The following is a 6823-nucleotide window of genomic DNA, read 5'->3' on the forward strand; positions in this document are numbered from 1 at the left end:
GTGACTATAAAGGTGCATTACAGGTATCTCCGAAAGTATCTGTTGGGTTGACACGGATCGAGACTGGGATTTGTCACTCCGTATGACGGAGAGGTATCTCTGGGCCCACTCGGTAATGCATCATCATAATGAGCTCAATGTGACCAAGGTGTTGGACACGGGATCATGCATTACGGTACGAGTAAAGTGACTTGCCGGTAACGAGACTGAACAAGGTATTGGGATACCGACGATCGAGTCTCGGGCAAGTAACGTACCGATTGACAAAGGGAATTGCATACAGGGTTTGATCGAATCCTCGACATCGTGGTTCATCCGATGACAACATCGAGGAGCATGTGGGAGCCATCATGGGTATCCAGATCCCGCTGTTGGTTATTGACCTGAGAGCGTCTCGGTCATGTCTGCATGTCTCCCGAACCCGTAGGGTCTACACACTTAAGGTTCGGTGACGCTAGGGTTATTAGGAAGACTAGTATGTGACTACCGAATGTTGTTCGGAGTCCCGGATGGGATCCTGGACGTCACGAGGAGCTCCGGAAGGGTCCGGAGGTAAAGATTTATATATGGGAAGTTGTCAAACGGACACCGGGAAGTTTCGGGGTCATACCGGTATTGTACCGGGGCCACCGGAAGGGTTCCGGGGGTCCACCGGGAGGGGCCACCCCTCCCGGGGGGCCACATGGGCTGCGTGGGGCAGGGAGCCAGCCCCTGGTGGGCTGGCCGCACCCCCTCCCTTGGGCCCATGCGCCTAGGGTTGAGGGGGAACCCTAGAGGGGGCGCCCCCTTGGCTTGGGGGGCAAGCCACCCTCTCCCCTCTCCCCTTGGCCGCCGCACCCCCCCTAGATGGGTTCTAGGGGGCCGGCCCCCTTCTCCCTTCCCCCTATAAATAGAGGGGTGAGGGGAGGGCAGCCGCACCACCCTCCAAGGCGCAGCCCTCCCCTCCCCAACACCTCTCCTCCTCCGTTGTGTGCTTGGCGAAGCCCTGTCGGAGTACTGCCTCTCCACCATCACCACGCCGTCGTGCTGCCGGTGGAGCTGTCTTCCTCAACCTCTCCTTCCCCCTTGCTGGATCAAGAAGGAGGAGACGTCTCCCGTCCCGTACGTGTGTTGAACGCGGAGGTGCTGTCCGTTCAGCACTTGGTCATCGGTGATTCGAATCACGTCGAGTACGACTACATCATCACCTTGCAAGCTTCCGCACGCGATCTACAAGTGGTATGTAGATGCAAACTCTCTCCCTTGACTCGTTGCTTAGATGAACTCATAGATGGATCTTGGTGAAACCGTAGGAAAAATTTTAATTTTCTGCAACGTTCCCCAACAGTGGCATCATGAGCTAGGTCTATGCGTAGTTCTCTTTGCACGAGTAGAACACAATTTTGTTGTGGGCGTGGATTTTGTCATCTTACTTGCCTCTACTAGTCTTTTCTTGCTCAACGGTATTGTGGGATGAAGCGGCCCGGACCAACCTTACACGTACGCTTACGTGAGACCGGTTCCACCGACTGACATGCACTAGTTGCATAAGGTGGCTGGCGGGTGTCTGTCTCTCCCACTTTAGTTGGAGCGGAATCGATGAACAGGGCCCTTATGAAGGGTAAATAGAAGTTGACAAAATCACGTTGTGGTGATTCGTAGGTAAGAAAACGTTCTTGCTAGAACCCAATTGCAGCCACGTAAAAGATGCAACAACAATTAGAGGACGTCTAACTTGTTTTTGCAGCGATTGATCATGTGATGTGATATGGCCAGAAGTTGTGATGAATGATGAATTGTGATGTATGAGATCATGTTCTTTGTAATAGGATTCACGACTTGCATGTCGATGAGTATGACAACCGGCAGGAGCCATAGGAGTTGTCTTTATTTTTTGTATGACCTGCGTGTCATTGAATAACGCCATGTAAACTACTTTACTTTATTGCTAAACGTTAGTCATAGAAGTAGAAGTAGTCGTTGGCGTGACAACTTCATGAAGACACGATGATGGAGATCATGATGATGGAGATCATGGTGTCAAGCCGGTGACAAGATGATCATGGAGCCCCGAAGATGAAGATCAATGGAGCTATATGATATTGGCCATATCATGTCACAACTATATAATTGCATGTGATGTTTATTATGTTTATGCATCTTGTTTACTTAGGACGACGGTAGTAAATAAGATGATCCCTTACAAAAATTTCAAGAAGTGTTCTCCCCTAACTGTGCACCGTTGCTACAGTTCGTCGCTTCTAAGCACCACGTGATGATCGGGTGTGATGGATTCTTACGTTCACATACAACGGGTGTAAGACAGTTTTACACAGCGAAAACACTTAGGGTTAACTTGACGAGCCTAGCATGTGCAGACATGGCCTCGGAACACGGAGACCGAAAGGTCGAACACGAGTCGTATGGAAGATACGATCAACATGAGAATGTTCACCGACGATGACTAGTCCGTCTCACGTGATGATCGGACACGGGCTAGTCGACTCGGATCGTGTAACACTTAGATGACTAGAGGGATGTCTAATCTAAGTGGGAGTTCATAATTTGATTAGAACTTTATTATCATGAACTTAGTCTAAAACCTTTGCAAATATGTCTTGTAGATCAATGGCCAACGCTAATGTCAACATGAACTTCAACGCGTTCCTAGAGAAAACCAAGCTGAAAGATGATGGCAGCAACTATACGGACTGGGTCCGGAACCTGAGGATCATCCTCATAGCTGCCAGGAAACAATATGTCCTAGAAGGACCGCTAGGTGACGCTCCCGTCCCAGAGAACCAAGACATTATGAATGCTTGGCAGTCTCGTGCTGATGATTACTCCCTCGTTCAGTGCGGCATGCTTTACAGCTTAGAACCGGGGCTCCAAAAGCGTTTTGAGCACCACGGAGCATATGAGATGTTCGAAGAGCTGAAACTAGTTTTTCAAGCTCATGCCCGGGTCGAGAGATATGATGTCTCCGACAAGTTCTACAGTTGTAAGATGGAGGAAAACAGTTCTGTCAGTGAGCACATCCTGAAGATGTCTGGGTTGCACAACCGTATGACCCAGCTGAACATTAACCTCCCAGATGAGGCGGTCATTGACAGAATCCTCCAGTCGCTCCCACCAAGCTACAAGAGCTTTGTGATGAACTACAACATGCAGGGGATGGAAAAGACCATTCCTGAAGTGTTCTCGATGCTGAAGTCAGCAGAGGCTGAAATCAAGAAAGAACATCAAGTGTTGATGGTCAATAAGACCACTAAGTTCAAGAAGGGCAAGGGTAAGAAGAACTTCAAGAAGGACGGCAAAGATGTTGCCGCGCCTGGTAAGCCAGTTACCGGGAAGAAGTCAAAGAATGGACCCAAGCCTGAGACTGAGTGCTTTTATTGCAAGGGGAAGGGTCACTGGAAGCGGAACTGCCCCAAATACTTAGCGGATAAGAAGGCCGGCAACACCAAAGGTATATTTGATATACATGTGATTGATGTGTACCTTACCAGTACTCGTAGTAACTCCTGGGTATTTGATACCGGTGCCGTTGCTCATATTTGTAACTCACAGCAGGAGCTGCGGAATAAACGGAGACTGGCGAAGGACGAGGTGACGATGCGCGTCGGGAATGGTTCCAGAGTCGATGTGATCGCCGTCGGCACGCTGCCTCTACATTTACCTACGGGATTAGTTTTGAACCTTAATAATTGTTATTTAGTGCCAAGTTTGAGCATGAACATTGTATCTGGATCTCGTTTAATACGAGATGGCTACTCATTTAAGTCTGAGAATAATGGTTGTTCGATTTATATGAGAGATATGTTTTATGGTCATGCTCCGATGGTCAATGGTTTATTCTTAATGAATCTCGAGCGTAATATTACACATGTTCATAGTGTAGATGCCAAAAGATTTAAAGTTGATAACGATAGTCCCACATACTTGTGGCACTGCCGCCTTGGTCACATTGGTGTCAAGCGCATGAAGAAGCTCCATGCCGATGGACTTTTAGAGTCTCTTGATTATGAATCGTTTGACACGTGCGAACCATGCCTCTTGGGCAAAATGACCAAGACTCCGTTCTCCGGAACAATGGAGCGAGCAACCAACTTGTTGGAAATCATACATACCGATGTGTGCGGTCCAATGAGCGTTGAGGCTCGCGGAGGATATCGTTATGTTCTCACTCTCACAGATGACTTGAGTAGATATGGGTATGTCTACTTAATGAAACACAAGTCTGAGACCTTTGAAAAGTTCAAGGAATTTCAGAATGAGGTAGAGAATCAACGTGACCGAAAGATAAAATTCTTACGATCAGATCGTGGAGGAGAATACTTAAGTCACGAATTTGGTACACACTTAAGGAAATGTGGAATCGTTTCACAACTCACGCCGCCTGGAACACCTCAGCGAAACGGTGTGTCCGAACGTCGTAATCGCACTCTATTGGATATGGTGCGGTCTATGATGTCTCTTACCGATTTACCGCTATCATTTTGGGGATACGCTCTAGAGACAGCTACATTCACTTTAAATAGGGCACCGTCTAAATCCGTTGAGACGACACCGTATGAATTATGGTTTGGAAAGAAACCTAAGCTGTCGTTTCTAAAAGTTTGGGGATGCGATGCTTATGTCAAGAAACTTCAACCTGAAAAGCTCGAACCCAAGTCGGAAAAATGCGTATTCATAGGATACCCTAAGGAAACTGTCGGGTATACCTTCTACTTAAGATCCGAAGGCAAGATCTTTGTTGCCAAGAACGGATGCTTTCTGGAAAAAGAGTTTCTCTCGAAAGAAGTAAGTGGGAGGAAAGTAGAACTCGATGAAGTACTACCTCTTGAGCGGGAAAGTGGCGCAGCGCAGGAAACCGTTCCTGTGATGCCCACACCAACTGAAGAGGAAAACAATGATGATGATCAAGGTACTTCGGATCAAGTTACTGCTGAACTTCGTAGGTCCACAAGGACACGTTCCGCACCAGAGTGGTACGGCAACCCTGTCCTGGAAATCATGTTGTTAGACAACAATGAACCTTCGAACTATGAAGAAGCGATGGCGGGCCCGGATTCCAACAAATGGCTTGAAGCCATGAAATCCGAGATAGAATCCATGTATGAAAACAAAGTATGGACTTTGACAGACTTGCCCGATGATCGGCGAGCGATAGAAAACAAATGGATTTTAAGAAGAAGACGGACGCGGATGGTAATGTTACCATCTATAAGGCTCGACTTGTCGCTAAGGGTTATCGACAAGTTCAAGGGATTGACTACGACGAGACTTTCTCTCCCGTAGCGAAGCTGAAGTCCGTCCGAATCATGTTAGCAATTGCCGCATACTATGATTATGAGATATGGCAGATGGACGTCAAAACGGCATTCCTTAACGGGCATCTTAAGGAAGAACTGTATATGATGCAGCCGGAAGGTTTTGTCGATCCTCGGAACGCTAACAAAGTATGCAAGCTCCAGCGATCCATTTATGGACTGGTGCAAGCATCTCGGAGTTGGAACATTCGCTTTGATGAGATGATCAAAGCGTTTGGGTTTATGCAGACTTATGGAGAAGCCTGCGTTTACAAGAAAGTGAGTGGGAGCTCTGTAGCATTTCTCATATTATATGTAGATGACATACTCTTGATGGGAAATAATATAGAATTTCTGGACAGCATTAAGGCCTACTTGAATAAGTGTTTTTCAATGAAGGACCTTGGAGAAGCTGCTTATATATTAGGCATCAAGATCTATAGAGATAGATCGAGACGCCTCATAGGTCTTTCACAAAGCACATACCTTGATAAGATTTTGAAGAGGTTCAAAATGGATCAGTCCAAGAAGGGGTTCTTGCCTATGTTACAAGGTGTGAGACTGAGCTCGGCTCAGTCACCGACCACGGCAAAAGATAAAGAAGAGATGAGTGTCATCCCCTATGCTTCAGCCATAGGATCTATTATGTATGCCATGCTGTGTACCAGACCCGATGTAAACCTTGCCGTAAGTTTGGTAGCAAGATACCAAAGTAATCCCGGCAAGGAACACTGGACAGCGGTCAAGAATATCCTGAAGTACCTGAAAAGGACGAAGGACATGTTTCTCGTTTATGGAGGAGACGAAGAGCTCGTCGTAAAGGGTTACGTCGACGCTAGCTTCGACTCAGATCTGGATGACTCTAAGTCACAAACCGGATACGTGTATATGTTGAATGGTGGAGCAGTAAGCTGGTGCAGCTGCAAGCAGAGCGTCGTGGCGGGATCTACGTGTGAAGCGGAGTACATGGCAGCCTCGGAGGCAGCGCATGAAGCGATTTGGGTGAAGGAGTTCATCACCGACCTAGGAGTCATACCCAATGCGTCGGGGCCGATCAAACTCTTCTGTGACAACACTGGAGCTATTGCCCTCGCCAAGGAGCCCAGGTTTCACAAGAAGACCAGGCACATCAAGCGTCGTTTCAACTCCATCCGTGAAAATGTTCAAGATGGAGACATAGAGATTTGCAAAGTGCACACGGATCTGAATGTCGCAGATCCGCTGACTAAACCTCTCTCGCGTGCAAAACATGATCAACACCAGAACTCTATGGGTGTTCGATTCATCACAATGTAACTAGATTGGTGACTCTAGTGCAAGTGGGAGACTGTTGGAAATATGCCCTAGAGGCAATAATAAAAGTATTATTATATTTCAATGTTCATGATAAATGTCTTTTATTCATGCTATAACTGTATTATCCGGAAATCGTAATACACGTGTGAATACTTAGACCACAATATGTCCCTGGTGAGCCTCTAGTTGACTAGCTCGTTGTGATCAACAGATAGTCATGGTTTCCTGACTATGGA

This window comes from Triticum aestivum, chromosome 4A, assembly GCF_018294505.1.
Source record: "Triticum aestivum cultivar Chinese Spring chromosome 4A, IWGSC CS RefSeq v2.1, whole genome shotgun sequence".
Classification (NCBI taxonomy): Eukaryota; Viridiplantae; Streptophyta; class Magnoliopsida; order Poales; family Poaceae; genus Triticum; species Triticum aestivum.